Here is a 21,741-nt window from a genome sequence, read left to right on the forward strand (position 1 = left end):
AGTGAGAATTTTTTTTTATATTATGGGGTTTTTTTTGAGCTGTCATTGGTGATAAAGCTGAGGACCACCAACTCTGCACTTGAGACCCAGTTTAACCCGCACCTCTGATTAGCACGGTTGGCTACGTAGGGTGCAAAAAAGGTTCACCGTACACACATACATCATCGCTGGCTGCTGAATTTGAAACCCAGGATCTGAGAGCGGTGCATGCTCGGTTCTGTGACCTCTGAGCCACCCTGTAGCCTCATGCGATGTTGCTTTTAAAGTCCATCTATGAACATATACGACAGCTCTTACTGCGTTACAATACAGATTGGATTGTCACTAATGGCACATTAACACAGCGCACGTGGTGTTTTTCTTTGTAGGCTTAATAGGCATTTCTGAGGAAAGTAGGCAATACCCAGGACCGTATCCCGGCAAAAATGATCTCGGGAAGCAAATAAATCAGGTTATTCCGCCAACAGAAGTATTGCAGGAGGTGTAAACAGATAGTGCTGTATCGAGTTGGACGCGCGTGCCGTACGACAGCTGCCGCACTACATAAGCGCACGATAGGATACCCCGCGGTGCAATTCGTTGGCTATATAGCTGTCTGATTCGCCGGCTTTTAGCATGCAAATGACAGCTAATTGCACTATCGCCAGTTCCTGCCTTGAAAAATCCTCCGGCGTTGGCGGCCTTTCGCCGAGGCTCCGGTAGGGCCCGCTTCTGCCGCGCGCCGGAGGGTGAATTTCGACGCGCTGGCCGCGATTCTCGTGACGGAGCCTTCACTGGGGTGGTGTCGTGGGGACGCCTGGGCACAGACGTCGAAACTCGTGTTACTGGAAACGTTATTAAACTCGCAAGCGATGTATATTCGCGTAGAAATTTTAGATTTCTCTAGTAACGCGGTTGTTCCACTGTGATTTTGTTGCATTTTCTGAACTAAATATTTTTGTTGTCATTTTGTGGTGTTGACGACTGTTTTGAGTGTTTTGCTATTTGTGCTTGTACACCACTGTATCACGCAATAATTAATTTTAATCTTGCAAATGCGACGATCTTGCCTTCTCACCTGGTTAAATAAAATAAAGTAATTTTTGTTTACTGTATTGAAATGCAACAAATCGGTCTTATATATTATTTTGAGGTTGCTTTCAATTCTCAACTTAATTACAATGGTGTTGTAGGCATTCAGGCAATGAGATCATGAATCCATTTGGCAATCTCTAAGAGCGGTACCACCATCCATGTGGCACAGAACGTCCGCAGAAAAGACTTCTGAAATAAACCCTTCAAGTTTCCTTTTTACCATCAACGCCGGCGTGATGCAATTCGTGAGCTTTGGAGCTGCCTTCTTTGCCTTATTTCAGCATGCAAATGACAGATAATCGCACTCTCGACAGTTTTTTCCTTCTAAAATCCTCCAGTCTTTGGCGGCTTCGTTGCAATCCGTCCATCCTGCGCCCTCCGTGCCGGAGGGGCAACTGGCAGGAATTTGAAACTCTGGCCGTGTTCCTTTGGACGAGGCCATTAATGCCGGGGTAACGAGAGTGGCGCTGTGGGATTCTGGGGCTGGGTGGAACAGAGGGCAGGGGGGGGGGGGAGTGGGGAGAGGGAGGCGGTGTGGGTTGCTTTGTTGGCAGGGCTTCATAACAGCCAGGTCTGCTCGGATTCGGCGACCAGAAATATATTTCTGCACCATATCCAGTAATATGTCTTGCTGTATCCATGGCTAATATTAGTCATGCGTCACCCAATCCGGTCTGCCAAGGGGGTCCAACGACAAACTTTCCACATCCGGCACACCACGTCCAGTCTGCCTCTCACTATGGCTGTGGTTGCGAGTGGCGTGCGCGCCGCCTTCTCCAGTTGACCAGCGACACAGGAAATATTCCGTGAGAGACACCAAGCCGTGGCTGTTGCGAAAAAAAAGGTCGCTCGCCCACGTCTAAGCGGGTGAACCCCTCGAAGGGACCCGGGTCAATCCCACTTTTTCCCGCTCAACTCGTAAATCCCCTCCTCTCACTTGCTTTGAAAGCCTCTTAATCCAGGCACCTTGAATGTTTAATACGGGCCAAGTGCTATTGACCAGAGCGTGGGCTGCCACGCAAATAGATATCTGCTTAATGCAAGTTAAGTAAGTATGTTTTTCATTCATTTGTTTCTTTCACAAGCAGAATTCTGCACAGTGTTTTGTAACACAGCATCGCCTCTGCTCGCTCGCTCGCTCGCTCTCTCTCTCTCTACCCTCCGTGAACATTTCCACTGTGAAAATATCCCTCTGCTGTGTGTGTAGTAGATCATACCAGAGGCCGACCTTAATGTACATAACTCCCCTGGTTTGCGTTTCAACATTATGACCCCGCTGTATATTTCCCCTTCCTGATCACCCTTTCGTCTAAGTAATGCCTCCCCCGTTGTACACCATCACGAGATACAAATGTATTTAGATGCTTTATAAATCCAAATTATACAGTGTAATTGTAACCAGACATCTGGCCCCATTTGCATTTTTATCAAATGCGTTGTATGGTTTATTTATTCGTGAACTGTGTTTGGTGGTTTTTTGGGGGACTTCTATAAACACATTCCAACGACGCTGTTGGTATAACCAGGAATATATTTCTCACTCGACATTCTCCTAAATACTGCTACATTGACTTGACTTTGGGTTACGATTTATCGGCATAAGGCACTAACTACTAGAGTAAAAGATATGCCCATTCACAATAATGCTATATTGTTGTGCCCTACATTTAAATGACCGAACATGGATTTGTATTTTTTTTTACGGCAAAAACACAGCACCGAAAATTGTTTATTCTCAAAATAGGTCTCGTAAGAGTGCTCCGGACAGTTCCGGCCGAAATGTCAACGCTGGGTAAGACAACAACAACAATCCCCGCCAGTTCTCGAGGCGCGCTGTCGAGAGGGCCCCTTGCTTGGAGATGTGCGGCGAATTCTGTGCCTTTGTGCGGCGTCACATGCGGGAGGAGACCAGAGCCTTCCAGCACGGATGTGTCGTGCGTCTTCATCGTAAAGAACGCGGCTGTATTTTCCGCCGCCTTACAGCTGACATTCCCAACAACAAAAAACCCTGTTGCTGTAATTTGGAATGCGCCAGGCCAGGCTTCGTCATTCACTCGTTCATCCATTCACTTAATTATTCATGCACTCATTCTCAGGGGCTTCATTTTGTTATAAAGGAGGGGATTATGAAGCTTGCGGATGCAAAGCAAAAAAAATAACGTGGAGGAAAAAAAGGTACCGCCGTGACCTCTGACCTTCGAGTGGTTACAAGAGATGACCCTTAGGCTTTATCTCGGTGAGCCAGCTGACCCTATGGACAAAAGGATCTCCGATGGCCTTCGCTAGCCTGCGGCAATTGTCAGGTGTGTGGCACAACCTGCATCGTTGTTTGTCGTCCCTCCCACCCAGCAAAGGCAAATAAACTGCTGCTAGTAATACGAATAATTTGCAGATACAAATGTATTTAGATGCTTTATAAATCCAAATGTAAAGTGTAATTGTAAGGACATCTGGCTCCATTTGCAGTTTCATCAAATGCGTTGTCTGTGCTTTATTTATTCGTGAACTGTGTTTTGTTTTGGGACTTCTATAAACACATTCCAACGATGCTGTTGGCATGACCAGGGATACATTTATCACTCGATATTCTCCAAAATACTGCTACATTGACTTTACTTTGAGTTACGATTTATCGGCATAAGGCACTAACTACCAGAGTACAAATGCTGCATAATTTATAATAATGCCATATTGTCGTGCCCAACATTTATAAGATGGATGTATTTTTTTCACGGCAAAAAAAAACACCAAAATTTGTTTTTATTGTCAAAATAACTCTTGGAAGAATAATCATAAGAAAATAATAAGAAGAATTTACATCCCTTGGACAGTCCACTGCCAGATGACGGCCTCCCCTTGCTCTATGGGTCGTGGGGAGGGGAGTGTGGAGCAATGCGAAAGTTACAAATGGGGACAGTTATTAATCTCACGGCATGGCGAATCATCATCATCATAATCATCCTCAGCCACGATCGATCCACTGCTGGATGAAGGCATCCTCGAATTGTCGCCATCTCTCGCGGTCCAAGCGATGCAGCAAACCCGCCCAGCATGTGCACACGAGCCAATTTCACCGCTCCGTCTCCGCTGTGCGCGGTGCGCAGTCCATTTCCACTTTCCACATGCGCTCTGTACCGTTGTCACGTGATCACATACAAGTATGTATGGTGAACTTCTTTTGGACCGTACGTAGGCAACAGTCCTAGTCGGAGGTGCGGTGGAAGGACAGCAAACTAAACCCAAAAAGCAGTTCCAAAGAAATTAAATTTCCATCACGTGACGCTGATGGTACAATTGAAATACAATTTTCAGAACAAACAAAAATAATTAAGCAAAAAAAAGACCTATAACATTATACTACCGACGACTTGTTTCGGGTGACAGTCCTTTTCTATGGTGGAGAGGGTAGGGCTGGCAGTACAATTGTTGCTACTCAAACCGTCAAGGGCTTCCCAGATCGGTTGGACCGATGCTGACAGTTGGAGATTCAACTCGCTGCCACGGGATTTTTCTCGCCTGAATCTGCAAATGGCAGTGGGCTACATTCCATCATGAAATACTCTGTTTTGCTCAAAAAAGGTATTGTTGATTGAGTTTGGTCATTACGGCCACGTAGCGTAATGGAGTTTGCTGGGCGACACATTTTCATTGTGGTAATAATAATAATCCCCACTTGGTTGGGGCAGTGGGCCCTATTTCACCTCTCCTATGAATGTTCCCGACGTGCCGATGGGAAATTTCCACAGATTTTATTTTTGTACCTCTCCTATTGAACACCGACGCGTTGTACTCGACCCACGTTTTGTTGCAATAGCAACACTATATATATTTTGTTAATACTCATAATATTACGTGACCAGCGTGGTGAAGTATGCTCAAATAACCCCGACGACCCGCACAGGCATGGGGAAGCCCTCACCCAGCAGTGGAAGATAAAGTTACAGCCGCGCAATTATCTCGCCCACGCCACCGCTAGCAGGTCTTGACAAAAGGGCTAAAAATGTCCTCGTGAAATGTTAGTTATCTCCTTAACTGTCATTGTTAACGGTTTAGTAAATGTTATGAAAACAAAAAAAAACATTCCATAATGAAAGTTCCAAACATACCGACTTATGCATGAACGAATGCATGAATGAGAGAAAAATATCACTATTATCCTGTAATTTTATTTTCATTAGCAAAACTGTCTACAGAGAGACACACACGCACACAACAAAATCAATGCAGTTTTGGCTCAAGGACACGAGATAAAAGCGCGTGTGGGAATGGTCAAATATGGCTCAAGCTCGTTTGGGGCAGTGGGAGTAGGCGATGGTGGTGGTGGTGGTTGGGTAGTGTGGGGGTGGAGGTCGTGAGGAGATGAGTCTGAGAGATGGAGTGAGAGAGAGGGAGAAGGGCAAACAGAGGAAAGGGAGGAAGGGGTTGGTGGTGGTGATGGGGGGGGGGGAGGACACTGAGAAGTTTGGTGCCAGAGGCAAGCGGCCCAACCTTCTGAAGCTTCCGTGGCAGATGCATCCTCGCCTTGCCTCCACGCATCAATTATTCAGAGCACTGCGATCCATCCTGGGCCAGCCTCCCTGCCGCGGAGCAAACTGCAGCCACCTCCAGTGGCGAAAACTCTTAACACGAGGCCCCATTTTTCACGGTTTAAACAAAAAAAATGTGTATCTCTCCGATGCCCCTGTGTTGTTGTTGTTGTTCAATTACGTTCATGGAGACGCTCCCGGCACGTGGAACGAAACGTCGGATATCGTTGCCAAACAACACGTGGGACAACCAGAAAAACAGCAGCGCAACTGGCAACAATTACGCGTTGTAAAATGAGTTTACAGCCGTGTGTCGGTTGTCTTCTCTTTTGTTTTTAATTGTATACACCATGCCCATTATTAAGCAATATAATACTAATCATTGACAGCCCTTTGTCAACCCGCCATTGGATGAATGCATTCACATGTCATGTCGGTCACAGGGGTTGCTACACCAAACTTCACCGCGCTGGTCAATTCTGGTTGGTGACGCTGTAGCTGAAGAACCCAGGACCGGTTCAGGCATGCTTCATAGTCCAGTGTGCTAACCACTGCACCACCGCTCCCCTTATCGAACAATACTGCACACATTTACCAACTTGAAAAATGACCCGAAAATTACTAAATTGGGATTATATACAACAATCATCACCTCTTCTTGGCAGACTATTCCCCCAGGGCACTCTTGCAAATTATACTATCCTGGTTTCTTCTATCACCTGGTTAAACAAAAAAAATTAACAATTTTAAATTGTTTCTCACATAATTTTTAACAAATAGTTTTACTTCTATGCTGTTTTATAGGGTTTTCTCTTACGTTATGGTGTAGATTAGTGGCACAGCGGTTAACATACTGCGGTTTATCGCCAGTGCGAGTGATTTATGACTTGGGCTTGGATGCCACTTTTCACCAACCTTCATTGACCACTGTATGGTCAAAATCATTCTTATTACACATGATACAAAGTTATATGTTTCATTCTTGCAGTCTCAGAACTGAAATAAGCCAAATTAAATGACAAACTGAATTTAATTTAATGGTTTTTTTTTACAGTCATTCGTGACCAGGCTGAGACCATCACTACATTTGAGTTTAATCACTCGTGGCTGAAGCTTAGATTAAGATTTTGCCCACTCAGTGTTTTTGACCGCTGAGCCACTCGATCAGTCACATCTCTGACCTGCTCACGATATGAGGGTCTCGCTTCAGGCTTAATACCATTATTGGGCAATGTGTGGGGTGGATTTTTACATCATAGGGTCCTGGGAAATTGCGGTGGCTTTGGGAAGCTCTGGTAAAGCAGTGGATTGACGATGGCTGATTTATGCTGCTGCTCGTGATGATGTATCTGGAGCCAACCGCGCTAATCGGAGGAGATGACGATGATGATGTTAGAGCTCACTTGATGTAAACCGCCTGCATGTCCAGGTGGTGCGTTGTCACGATGACACTTTGCCTGATTGATGTAGTGCCACACATCATCACAAAGGGGCAGATCGAGTCTGTATATATATCAAACAAAACAAGCACAATAAACAAAGGGAAGTTATATTTGTCGGGAAGATGGCCATTTCAGATGTCCCTGAGTGTATTTAATGAGGATTTTTTTTGTTGTATATGAAACAAAGTCACTGTTGGCCTTCATTCAACACATCGTGCAAATGCACCACATTTACATTCAATTTTGGGCCAATCTTTTTTTATATATATCACGCATTCATTTTGTCATATTTTTTAATACAGAGCAATATGTTTTTTTTTAATTCAATTAATTGTTAGATTTTAACAGGCTTTTTGTTGTTGTCGTCTATTAGTTACTCATTGACAACGAGAGTCCCCAACACCGTGTCCAATTAACATTTTCGTGAAAAAATTCCAAGGGGTGGAGTGGCGGCGCAGTGCTCAGCACACTGCGCGTTGAGCCCGGCGACCTGAGTTCGGTTAACATCAGTGGCGAGCAACATTTGAACGAGTCATGGACAATCTCCTTCACTAGCGTGCGTTGACCAGTGTGGTGAAGTATGGTCAAACAAACCCCCATGACGGAGGGGCATGGAGAGGCCTACGACCAGCAGTGGACCGACTCAGCAGTATAGCGAGCGGCTCGCAATCGAAAGGTTGAGAGGGCAAATGCTTACTCATACTCTTTAGTTTTTTGGGTAAAGTCACGTAGGTATAAAATAAATAACTAAATAAATTGCTAATAAAAAAATCTAAATAAATCAAATCACGACGTTTCGGAAGCAACACAAGCTTCCGTCATCAGGTGGGACAGCCACATCAAGAAATAATTTGCTGTTGTGGGCAAAAAGAGCTGCTTGTGACAAGAGATTATATAAGGTAAAGAGGGGGGGAGGAGCCAGGGGAAAGAGATGTAGATGGCTGTGGCTGTCCCACCTGATGACGGAAGCTTGTGTTGCTTCCGAAACGTCGTGATTTGATTTATTTTGATTTAGTTTTAAATGTTTAATTTATTTAATTTTATACCTACGTGACTTTACCGAAATAACTAAAGAGTATGGATCATTGCAGTCACGAAAACTTAAGATATATGGCAAATGCTGTTTGGGTGTTGACTCAGTCCATCATCCCTATGAGGCCAGTAAATGAGTACCACTCTGTGAGGAAGTCAACAGTGGTCGATCTATAACGAGATTCGCCCTCGCCATAGGAAGGGGGAATTTCCACCGCTGTCTCGGGGTTGCAAACAGGAGAGGAGCACTGCCTCACTGCTCATTTGAGCTACTAACGCTGACGACTTATTGACACAGGGAAGAGCGTTTTCTCAGAAACAGATTGCCTGTTGGATTGTTTGGCCGATTCCTATTTGTGTACAAAAAAAAAGTTAAAAGTCAATGTGGTTCCACTCAATTACGCATTCATCGCGTGGTGCTTGCACCAGGGCCCATTCCAACCGTGGTGCACCACTGACTTTTTCGGTGTAGTGTTGTACTCACACTGACACTCTTAGCTTTTCACCTGTCACTTTACTTACCATGCGTCCCGTGTGGATGCTCCTCACATACACACACACCCTTGTTCCGAACTCCCCGACTTTCCCCGAACCACTCTGTCTCCCCCGCACTCTCTCTCTCTCCCACTCTACACTCCGCTATCCTGCCCTGCTTCCCTCACGCCTCTGCCCTCGTCCCTGTCCCCAGCAGGGGATCAGCCAACACCGCTGGGCAGGACGAGGTGAGGAGGGCGAGGTCCCAGGCGTCTTCTCCACGACTCTTATCCCCTTCATCCCTTTGAGCACCAACCACCGTGTTGCTGGGCACACCCCCTTAAACAATCCCTCCTCATTTGGAGTCCTCGATTACCCCCCCTCCCCCCCTATTAAGCTACCGTCTCCACGGCGTCTCCAGCACGCGCCATCTCCCAATTATCCCTCCCATCTCCCACCTCTCCGGCGCCTGCCCCGTGCCCCGGCGCTCACACCTGCTCGTCCCCAGCTGCACCCGCTCAGTCGAGATGCTTTGCTCCCTCCGGCGCCTCTCCCACGTCCACACGCTTGCAGCTGCGTGAGCTCAGTCGCAGTCCCTCCATCCCTGCCTGCCTCGCCCCATAATTGCTGCCACTCCAGTGTCACGTCACATCATCACCCTTTGCTAACCGCGCGCGTTACGCCGCCACATCGGGACCCTTACACCTATATAGAGACTCGCGGGCTTACAGCGAGACACACGCAGGCGAACGCAGACTTGCACCAGGGCTCGTGCCACAAACAAGACTACACCGGCGCCTTACATGAAAACAAAGACAACACCCCCCGTGTAGCCTTAACAGGCTGTAGGGGCAAGTGCTGTTAGCGAGCACCTATGAAAGCTGGAACGGTACACGAGGGGGTGGGTGGCCAGCACCCCAGTGACGATGTTTACACACCGCACCAGGTACTCACTTGAGGCTGAGTCGACCTAGAGGAGGCCCAACACCGGTTCAGATAATCGTCACTGGTGTTAACCGTAAGCGGGAATCGAACCCGGAGTCGCCGGGTTCATAGCGCAGTTCGCTAACCGCTGCACCACCGCTCCCCTCATAGACACCCACAGACCTACATAGAGGCCCGCTACACAAACACAGAGACTCGCATGAAGACGCAAAGGGCCATGCAAGCTTGCACCAGGGCGCGTGCCGCCGAACAGGCTTACTGCACCACTGACTTACGCAGAGACCCACAGACTGCGACACGGAGGAGTTGTCACTCGGGCTTCGTGCCACAAAAAAAATCACGTTTTGCCATCATCGCCTGAAGATGAAATTCAACCCACGTCAGCAAGCAGCGGGGCGGGGGGGGGGGTTGGGGGTTTGGGGGGCGGTGAGTCCCATCTCGCGGCCGCCGGGGAGATTACGAGGGCCCAATGGGCTGAGTGGGAGCCTCTCCAGCCGGTCCGTGTCCCCGCATTCCGAGAGAGTCACGACTTCAAGACCTCCAAACAATTTACGCGATCGTACGATCAAGCCGAGCCCGAGGAAGCCACACGGGGGGGGGGGGAGGGCGCGTCACATTAATGGCGTGTCAAATTAGAAACCTCTTCATCTGTCAAACCACCTTTTCACCTAAGCCAGCGGTAATGCGCTCACATTTTTCATTGCCAGATATGCTAATTGGCCGGCATCCAGCACCGTCCTCGGAGGTTAAACTGACAGTTGAGTTAAGGAATTTTGCGGAGCGGCGCGTTAACCGCTTGTCATCGTTCGCGATGACGACAATCTATTTCCATCACGTTGTTTGCGCTCTAAAGTGTAAACGATCTCGTTCGCTCTCCATCTCTTTTGCTCTCACCCCCCCGTCTCTCTCTCTCTCTCTCTCGCTCTTTATCTCTTTCTCGCGCGCGCGCGCCGTAACGAGCAGATGCGGCAATTACATTGGCGGCCCTTTTTCACCTTGCCAGCGCGACGTGCGTCTCTGATGTCGTCGTGATTCGAGTGTCATCGCTGACAGAGTAGTCGGAGCGATTCAGGCAAGGGGATAAGATTAGGATCATAATCGGCAATACGGGCAGGGGCAATGATTGAGCCCGAGCTAACATTAGGGTCCGCATTGGCGTTAGGGCCACGGACGTTGCTAATGTTCGGGTCAGTGTTAGGTCAGCGTGACTTGCTGCTCGATTAAGTCTTGAGATGGTTGCTCACGTCCCGTTTACAACATCTGAGCCAGAGGTGGAAGTTCCACATTTCTATGGCCGGGGGGAAAGCCTATCCATAGGACAACCGCTGCGGATTTCTCCACAAAGTAGTACTTATATTTCTAGATTTGAAGCTTTCGTGACTGCAAGGATTCATATTCTAAGGTTTTCGGTAAAGTCACGTAGGTAAAAAATAAAAATTAATAAAAGTAAAATAAAATAAAAAATCACGACGTTTTGGAGGCAACACAAGCTTCCGTCTTCAGGTGGAACCGTCACAGCACGATTGCTGTAACAAGTTAACTTGATACAGCTATCGTGCTGTGACGGTTCCACCTGAAGACGGAAGCTGTATCAAGTTAATTTGATACAGCAATCGTGCTGTGACGGTTCCACCTGAAGACGGAAGCTTGTGTTGCCTCCGAAAAGTCGTGATTTTTATTTAATTTTACTTTTATTAATTTTAAATTTTTACCTACGTTACTTTACCGAAAATATTAGCAACATCAGCAAAGATGAGCGTTTTGAATTAGCTCAATTAAAAAAGAGGGATGACATTGTCATCCTCTCAGCCGACAAAGGCAATGCCACTGTCATCATGGACAAAATAGAATACAACAACAAAATTCAAGAACTACTCAACGATGGCAGCTATACAAAAATAAAAAGAGACCCCACCAACAGCCTCGTCTCCAAAACCAACAACATCATTTCTGCTTCAACCGCATTAATTGATCAGACCAAACAGTTCTCGTTGAAACCTTCTGCAGCCAGGCCACCAAGATTGTACGGCTTGCCAAAGATACATAAAGAAGATACACCTCTTCGTCCCATTGTCTCTACTATCAACTCCCCCACTTACAAACTGGCTCGTTTTCTGTCCAAAATCCTACGGCCTTTCACTGGAAAAACCACCTCTGCAGTACTAAACTCTACTGACCTGGTATCGACAATCAAGGGGATTGCCCTGTCCCCAGACGACCTGCTTGTCAGTTTTGATGTGGTTTCCTTGTTCACCAAGGTGCCTGTGCCTGACACCATCGCAATCATTGAAGACTTGGTTCATCAAGGACTGAATGCTGGGGTACCCCCCCCTGGTGAGACACTGCTTAACCAATACATACTTCACCTGGAATGGAACCTTCTACAAGCAAATTGAGGGCACCCCAATGGGCTCCCCCCTATCTCCGGTTGTAGCCAACATCTTCATGGAGAAATTTGAGACGGACGCCATCCAGACTGCCACTCTACGCCCGACCTTATGGAAGAGGTACGTAGACGACACTTTTGTCATCTGGCCACATGGCCAGCCTGCTCTAGACCAATTTCTCGACCACATCAATTCCATACACCCAGCCATCAGATTCACCATGGAAGTCGAAAATGATGGCAAGCTACCCTTTTTGGATGTCCTAATCAAAAGGAGACCTGATGGTTCAATGAGCCACTCTGTCTACAGGAAAGCCACCCACACGGATGCTTATCTAAAACCGGATTCCCACCACCATCCATCCCAGAAGAATTCCCTCATCAAGACTCTATATCATAGAGCCCAATGCATCTCCGACCATGAACACATTTCCAGTGAACTCAAACACGTACGCCAAGCTCTTAAGGCTAATGGTTACTCCGACTACACAATCCGCAAAGCCATCACTCCAACCATCAAGAAGGATCCTGTTGAGGAGCCTTTCAAGACCATCACCTTACCCTACATTACTGGGGTCACAAAAAAGATCTCCAAAATCCTGATTAAACACAAGATCCAGGTCCGATTCAACACAGTACATAAAATCCGTGATCTGGTATACAGTACCCTGGTGTCTACAAACTAAGTTGCCTCTGTGGTAGCAGTTACATTGGGGAAACCAAACGACACGTCTCGGACCGCATCCGTGAACATAAAGCTGACCTGAAACACGGTAGGACAAACACCTCAGCCGTGGCAGATCACTGTTACAACTCAGTGGGCTCACATGACATTGACTTCTCCAAGACAGAGGTTCTCTGCAAGCCATCTGGCTATCATGAGAATTTCGTTCATGAGGCGATCCACATATACAAACACAGAGACAATTTTAACCGAGAAGATGGATTCTGGCTTAGCAATCACTGGAAGGACGTAATAAACCATTTTGATACACATTAGGGTGGGTAGAATAATACATAGTGTTATATTAAAATGTATAAGGTATAGAGTGGTTTATAGCAATACAGTATGTAATTTAATGTTGGGTTTGCCTATGGCAGTATATAGTACGATATAGACGCGTGTGATGTAAGAGAATAAAGTTTAGATGGAAGCATATTATATAATTTTTTTTTTACAACGTAGAAATGTTTTATGTATTACTTACTGTTAGTAACTCAGCTTATTGTAGAGTATAGTAAGTATACTGATGATACTATGTAGTTTATACTTTAGTTTTTTACGTGGTTGTTTAGTAACTGCAGCTACATACTATTAGCATTCCTTTCCTTTGTTAATGCTACCCCCCCCCCCCTTTGATGCTGCTAATCCTGCATAATGCACGGGCATAGTATTGATTTGGAACCCCCCCCGCCCACCTCCTACGCATTTTCCATATGCTGAATTCCTCTTGATATGCAAATTATTTTGTTTAGGCGCTCTTCTTCCCACCTCCCCCCCTCTAACCCAGCTTAAATATACGCTCCAAGCTTGGTGGTGTTTCATTCTTCGCCTGAGGACGGCTGCTTGCGTTGTGGCCGAAACGTCGTGAGAATTGTTTTATTATGTTTTATTTTTATTATTTTATTACTTCCCTTCTACGTGACTTTACCGAAAGAACCAAGAAGATATTAGAATAGTACTTATATTTTAATGGAATCCAGATGAATGATGGACCGAGTCGAGCCCCAACCAGGATTTTTTTTTACTCGAAACCTTCCGATTGCAGACCGTTCGCTGAGCCTCGTGGCCAGGTGAGCCATCGCTAGAATCCACATTTAGAATCGACGTCACGCGTTTCGAGTATTGGGCTGCTGTTATAAATTTCCACACGATGACGATGAGCCACTTTGTTGAGCTATCATCTGTGGCCAGGTCGCTTCTGAAAAAAAGGTGCATAGCTCATTGGGCCTTACCTGGCAAAATAAAAATAGCATAGCATAGAATGTTTGTTGTTGCTGATGTCAATACCAGCATATAAATAGTGTTGAAGCACGGGCTCAGGTTACGTGTAATGGCACAAAATACAAATAAATACCAGGTAAGGCCCAATGAGCTATGTAGCTATTTTTCAGGAGCGACCTGTCCACAAATGATAGCTCAACGAAGTGGCTTATCACGTGGGAATGTATAGCAGCCAAATACTCATAAATCAAGTTTCTAAATGTGGAGGGAAACCCCAGAAGACCCAGAGACAAATCCCGTAACCACAGGGAGAACGTGCAATCTCCAAATTATACAGGCGTCCGGGTCGGGATTGAACCTACGACCTCCTGTATACCAGGTGAGGGAGTTAATATCTCGCCACCGTGGCGTCCTCGATCATGGTTAGACTTCTAGCCACAATCAAGAGTTAAGGTTAGAGTGTGTAGTTGAATTAGTGATGGTGTTGTCAATTCATAAAACCCTCCGGCTATCTATTCATCTACCTCATTGACACAAAGCCAAGGACAAAGGTCCCCTGTAGAGCTATATAGACTGTTGAGGCAAGTGCTGTAAGTGAGCACTCATTTGGGCTGGCACGGCGTACGAGGGGTGATGCATTGCCTGCGCGATGCCCACCGTCTTTGATGATGTTGAAACATCGTATCAGGTACAAATGAAAGGCTGAGTCTGCCTAGGGGAGGTGCCCGGACAATATCTGATAACGCTTTCCACTGATGTTACCTGGGTTTGTAGCTGAGTGTTGCAGTTCCCCACACAACAACTGACAGTCGCCACGAAATGACGGTGACATCACAACAGCTATTGTGCCAGACCAAGTGCACTTTAAGGCCACGTGAAGTGCGGAATGTTCGCTGTCAGGAGGTCACAAAACAGACCCAGTTGTTAGGAGTCAACTGAGTGAGATGACTGACAGATTTAGCACCTGTCCTCCCCAATGGTGCCATCTTGGTATGATTTAACCCACATACACGCCACATAAAAAGATCCCCCCGTCTAGCCTTAACATACTGTTGGGACAAGTGCTGCTCGAGGGGGTGCGTGGAAAGCACCACGCTCGGCCGCCTTTGTCTCCCGAGTGGCGATATTTACACACAGCACCAGATATTCATTCGAAGCTGAGTAGACATAGGAGAGGCCCAGGACCGGTTCAAAAACCCTTCACTGATGTCGTTCGTGACCAGTGGCAAACACCGACACACACGTGCATTATGCCCCGAAAGAAGAAACACTTCCGTTGGGGATTGGAGCCCTGTTGACGCATGTCCCTTACAGATTTAACAATTTTTGAAAGGCATATAAAGGGGCAGCCCTACAATTCCTGGCTCTCGCCTCTGCTGGTGGAAAGGTCATCCACTAGAGGATGCTCTAGATAACCCGTATAGAGAGAGAGAGAGGACATTTGGAGTACCCACAATTTACCCCACTAAAACACGACCCTGCCTTTCGACTAACTCTGGGGCACCCATGCAAACTCCTGTGTGGACAGGGACAGAGTGGGGGGGGGGGGGGCTGTGGGATTGAATCGAGACGCCGACTCGCTTTTATATAGATCCCAATCCCAGTGTGTGCTAACCGCTAATTTAAACGCACTGCACACAAGATGTGCTGGGGCACGTCGCGTTGTACGAGCGAGAGAGCACGTGGTCGCTGCTGGGTCTCGCTTTGCCAAATCGTTACCCACTTAGCTCTGTTCGAGGCGATTAATCCATCCACTCCGCACTCCTCTATCACCGGCACGGCTCGCAAATTAAAAATTGCAAATTCCTCTCCGCTCGTCCCGGTGGAGCGGTTACGCATTGTCAGCCCCGCGTTGCGCACCAAAGCCACGGGATGAGTTAGGAGTCCCGCACATCGCAATAGTTTTGGAGTGCGGCCGTGTTTAAAAACGTATTTCAAAGCAGTTCGACATGTTAGCGTGGCTCCCATGGGGTCCCGTTTGCTCCTACCGTTGCTGTTGTGTTTTTTTATGTTGTTGATTTGTAGCTTTGTTAATGTTCCCTGTGTGTGTTCTCTCACGCCAGCGTAAATTTGATTAATCTGTGCGGAGAGTGCTTTGAAATGTACGGACTGCAGCGAGTTAGAGCACTGGCGGTGACAACGACCCAGCGGGGGCACCGCGTTTAGCCGCTCGTCGCAGAGGTTCGCGGTTCGAATCCAGCGGCCGCCCTCGTTAACCCTGCGGTGTGCACGGTAACCGTACACGTACGACGACTGCTACTACGTGCCGTCCGTCCGCTTCGCGGCAGACGTTAAAGATCCAATGACGTCATGCCGCGAGAGGAGACCATCGCATGCCAGGCGTCGGCCTCCAAAATTTGACAATCCTGCAAATTATTCAATTGAGATAATGCAGAGACATGATCACCCCATAGTGTGGAAACTTGACAGAACTCTGCTCAGAGAGAGAGTTATGACACTCAGTGATGCTTTCCTGCAGACAATCGTCTTGTCTTAGACCATTAGGTGGTGCTATTGCTGATGCTGATATACATACATTTTTTTCACTCTTTTTATTTTACCAGGTAAGGCCCACTGAGTTATATAGATCTTTATCAGAAGCGACCTGGCCACATACAATATTGTGTGGAACTTTATAGCGGCCAAATACTCTGCACGCGTGATGTTGATTTTAAATGTGGAGGGAAAAACCGGAGGAACCCTAGAAAATTCACGCAACCACGGGGAGAACACGAAAAACTCCAAATTTACAGGCGTCAGGGTCTGGATGAAACCCACGACCTCCTGTATACCAGACGAGGTAGTTGGCATCTTGGCACGGTGACGAGATGCTAACTAATCATTATCATCATTGATTGCCGATCATTGATGATAATGATTAATGGTGAATGACAATGATGTAGATGAAAATAATGATTGTGATGGTCATAATCACGATGGCAATGATTGATGCCGATTGATTGTGATGATGTAGATGATTATTACTGATAAGGTTGTTCAATGTAAACTGGTAAACGGGTAATCGTTCTCAGCCACACAGCCGGAAACCGTTTCTCGAGGGATTTAAATCGTGAACACACGCGAACTGACACATCACGCAACGGTAAAGGTGCGGCCCTGCAATTTCTAGCGAGTGCTCGAGAGTGGGCATCAGGCCTCTACTCTTCCACGCTGACCAGACGTCCTGTGAACGGTAAAGATTACCCACACTTTACCCCACCACATGCGCACGTCCGATCGTCTGACTGGCGTGCACGAGCTACCCATTGCCACTGCTGGGTGAACAGAGATGGTGGCGGTGGATATTCTACAAGCTTTCCCCATCGCTTCGACTGCCGCGCCAGGAGAATGAATCGAACGGGCGACCTCTGGATCGCAAGTCCAGCGACAGTTCCCTTTCGTTTCTCATCCTAAGGAGTCACAGACGTTGTGTGTATTGCTCTATCGACATTTGTATTCGCTGTAGTCTGCGTTCCGTAAGCCGGTTTGAACCGGGGTTTTTTCAATACCAGTTTTGTTGATCGGTTACCGATAATGCAAATGAAAAGATTTTAAAAAACCCCAACTGCTACTCACATTTGATAATTTATCACAATGATGATGATAATGATGGTGATTATAATTGTTGATGAACGCCGATTGTTGGTTGATATTTGATGTGTGAACAATAAAATATTTGACTGACAATGCCGATCGTATATTTATTATGACGACAACGATGACAACACAGAGCGAACACGTGACACTTTCAGGACAGCGCTTTGCCCCCCCCCCCCCCCCCCGCTACCTCTGTGAATGTGTCCCCAGCTCTTTCAGCGGCACGAAAATTGACGGTGAAACCGCGGAGACCGAGAGGGCCCTCTGGAAATGAGGCCTAGGGCCGAGACGCGGACACGCGCGCGCGAGACTCGGTGCTCACTCAGTTTATGAGATCACGTGGGCACCCACCGGCACGTGCGGCCGTCTCGCGGTGTCCTCGCGACAGCCAAGACCCCAGCCCACCGTGGCCACGGCGCCGAGACGCTAACGAGCGCCGGTAAATGCGCGTTGCCCGCGCGTATTGATGATGGGTAGGCGGGTGTGATGTGGAACGCAGGAGCGAGGCTAGAGGAAGAGTTTCTCAGTGAGCGGAGTTTCTAGGGACAGATCGGAGGTCAGAGCACTCAGCTGGCACCGCGGAAAAGTCTGGGTTCTAATGAACGTGGAATTCAACCGCCAGTGAATAAACCGAGTTCTCAAGCGCAGTGAGTTGATGGTGCCAGCCAGGTCACCGAATTACTCACAACACACACGCCCGCGCGTGAAATAACGTTCAGTTTTTCGCTTGATTTGCCAAAGCCTCAACTGTGAGAATTACAAAACTTGGATTTGACAAGCGGCATATGACAATCTCATAGTAGAGTGTGTGGCAAAGAGGGGGGGGGGGGCGGAATGCCACTTGACGGACTGTTAAGTAGTTCCGTGAAACATCTCTGCCGCAACCGTTCTCTGACACGGGGAGAGTGGAGGGGGGGATGGAGAACAAAGAGAGTGGAGCATGGGAACCGTGGCACAAGAATAATGGGAAAAAATCATGCGGTGAAAATATTGTATCCCAGCTGCCTTCTAATTAAATAACAGATTTAGTCCTACATTAATTTCCGTGGTCATGTGGTGATAATTAGCAGGGCGAAAGTAAAATAAAACGTCAAAACACAATTCAGGAACATCGTCAAATACGACTTGTAGAGACTCCGTTAATGGTGATGTACTCGAAGACTGCAAATATTTTAGCGCAATCATCATCATCATCACGAACACCGCTGTATAAATATTATACTCTTTGGTTCTTTTGGTAAAGTCACGTAGGTATATAATAAAATAAATTAAATCACGACGTTTCGGGCGCAACACATTTATTTTATTTTATACCTACGTGACTTTACCGAAAGAACCAAAGAGTATGGATCCCTGCAGTCACGAAAACTTCAAATCTAGATAAATATTATACTTTATAAGTATGGCAGTAAAATTATTAACAGACTTGTGTTAATCCATTGCCGGGGGAAGGAGTCCCAATGCAATGTCATTCGTGAAGTTGCGTGACCATGCTGTACCACGCTTGTCAGTGAGATTTGGTGAAGTGAGGTGGACCCAAGACCAGTTCACTCACCACCGATATTCGCAGTGGCTGGAAATTGAACTCTGGGAGCACGTTCCATTATGTACATACACATTATACGCCAAATGCCTCTTACAGGCTAAGAGAACAAACTCATAATAAACAGGATAGCACAAATGAGAGAGGTACAAGGCGGACAAGTCAGTAAAAGCGAAATTACTCAATTCTTGCATCAAATCGTGACCCGGGGTCACGGTAATTCATTCAATCGCTGCGGGGAGGTAAAGAATGAATAAAACATTATCACGAATTAAACGAGAGACTTCCTTTCTTATTCCATGCTTGGGCTAGATATCCACGATCTCAACTTTGCATTGTATATCCACCACATTGCGACTAGGTAATGTGGATTATGGCTGATGATGTTAAAGATTGTTAAAACCATGATGATGATGACGATGATGACCATTAAGGGTGTAACAATTCACTCCCCTGGAAATATTCCGTTCGTTGGTCCGTTTCTCGGTGGGCTTGTCCTGGTGAGAGTCGCGGCGGCTGCGTGTTGAGTCGTGGCTGTCCACACCTCCCTACCCAAAGTCTGTTACACATTGCGGTGAATGATAGCGCCTCTAGTGGCCATAGGAGTGACGTAAATCGCATGACAAACAACATTTGCGAACTGACCGATTCTTGCAAATACGATTCAATGTTAGTCTGCGGGTAGTGTTAGTCTGTGGGCAGTGTTAGTCTATGGGCAGTGTGAGTCTGTGGGTAGTGTTAGTCTGTGGGCAGTGTTAGTCTGTGGGTAGTGTTAGTCTGTGGTCAGTGTTAGTCTGTGGGTAGTGTTAGTCTGTGGGGAGTATTAGTCTGTGGGCAGTGTTAGTCTATGGGTAGTGTTAGTCTGTGGGCAGTGTTAGTCTATGGGTAGTGCTAGTCTGTGGGCAGTGTTAGTCTGTGGGTAGTGTTAGTCTGTGGTCAGTGTTAGTCTGTGGGTAGTATTAGTATGTGGGTAGTGTTAGTCTGTGGGGAGTATTAGTCTATGGGCAGTGTTAGTCTGTGGGCAGTGTTAGTCTATGGGTAGTGTTAGTCTGCGGGCAGTGTTAGTCTGTGGGCAGTGTTAGTCTATGGGCAGTGTTAGTCTGTGGGCAGTGTTAGTCTGTGGATAGTGTTAGTCTGTGGGCAGTGTCAGTCAAGGTATAACATCCATAACGTCGTAGAACGCCCATGACATTGAGCCAAACAGCCTATTGAGGCCCTTTCTGCTGAACTAAATAAATTGTGAAATCTGAAGTGCATTGACCGACGTCACGTGGCCATCATCTGGGTCATAGCTTGACCTGTACATTACAAATAAATGATCACTTACAATAACAACAAATACAGCGGATGCACCCGTGCGCGCAAACGCACGCACACCCTCGAAAAAACCCTAAATCCAGTTGGTGGCCAAATGTGTCGTTTTACCATCCTCGGCAGCAGCAGCAACAACAGCAACAACAACGTCTGATCAATTAATTATCAGCCCCGGTGCCGGTGGGGAATGCGGTGGATGAGACGGATCCATTAATGGGCGAGGAGGACGTCCGCTTGCGATCCGCTCGGCCCCAAAACGCCACCGCCGCTCGCTGCCGAGGATTTGCAGGAGCAGAATTAGCATGTCCCGAGGTGCGACGTTTCTGAAATTCAGATTAGGGTCACGTGACGCTGTCTGGAAAGCCCAACTGAAGCTAATTTATGTGGATTATGAGATGGCCGGAGGGATTAAAAACAGACAAAGAGAACGAGAGAGGGGTGGTGGTGGTGGTGGTGGGAGGGGGATCGCGTTCCGGGAATGCATGGCGAACGTGTAAAATTGCATTTCTCAGCCACGGAGTAGGGGATCTGAGGGTGCGATTCGCGTACAGCAGCAGCAGCAGCAGCGGCCTCCACCCGAGGTGTATTCAGCCGGCTGTTTCTGTCCCCTAAAATATGGACTGCAATTTCCTGGAGAGGAGTCTTTGCTCCCGACGCTCATGAAAATTGTATTTTTTTTAAGGGCGTACAGATAATGCAACATGACCTCGAGGGGAGGTAAATGCTGTGCGGGCTCTTGTTCCTAATGGAACAAGCCACAACCTCGATTTCTTTTTCCCCTCCCAGGTGTGGTGGTGGCAGCGGGCGATACAACTGCGTTTCTTTCATTTAATTCGAACTGCTTCTTGTTTTGAGCTCCTTCTCCCTCCCCTCACCTTTGGTTGGCACGGTTGGCTACGTACGGTGCGAATGAAGTCCACGCGTAAATACGATTGCGGCGGACAATCCACCCTTGCAGGGCTCTGCGGTGGTTCCAGCAGGTGGGTGTCTGCCCATGCTCGATGCACTGCTGGATGAAGGCCCTCTCCACGCAGTGTCGGTCACGGGGGCGTGTTGGGCGCGGCGTTACTCAGCGAGAGTTCCAAATGGACGCTACGCCACGTGGCGTGACACCAAAAATCATCGTCGTCGTCAACCATCATCGATCTACTGCTGGATGAAGGGCCCCTCCCCCAAGCTGTCGCCATCTCTCACGTCGCTGCGATGCCAATAATACAACGACAACGCCTGCACGCCAGCTGATTTCATCGTTCAATTTCCGTGGTGGAAAGCGTTGTCACCTTGTCTGATGCCCCCTTTTAATATTCATCTCAGCGCTGTCTTCATGCACTCGAGTGACACTAAAAGCACGGTCGACGTCAACATTTGGAGAGAGAAAGAGAGAGGGGGGGGAGGAAATAACGAGAATATGTTCATGAGCAAAAAATAAAGGGCATTTTACTACAATCGAACGTGCTCTGAGA

At 47.3% G+C, this 21,741-nt stretch overlaps 1 protein-coding gene across 1 annotated transcript in view; it reads right to left on the reverse strand.

Moving 5' to 3' along the window:
* LOC133349665 (speckle-type POZ protein-like) overlaps window positions 1-5,679 on the reverse strand; it is a 56,147-nt gene extending 50,468 nt beyond the window's left edge. Inside the window, exon 1 of the mRNA XM_061563297.1 lies at window positions 5,563-5,679. The gene's annotated coding sequence lies outside the window, so the exon portion shown is untranslated. The remainder of the gene's footprint in view (window positions 1-5,562) is intronic.
* Window positions 5,680-21,741: the final 16,062 nt, after the last annotated feature.

The sequence above is a fragment of the Lethenteron reissneri genome, chromosome 31 (genome assembly GCF_015708825.2).
Source record: "Lethenteron reissneri isolate LAM-NWPU_2019-01 chromosome 31, ASM1570882v1, whole genome shotgun sequence".
In the NCBI taxonomy this organism is placed as follows: Eukaryota; Metazoa; Chordata; class Hyperoartia; order Petromyzontiformes; family Petromyzontidae; genus Lethenteron; species Lethenteron reissneri.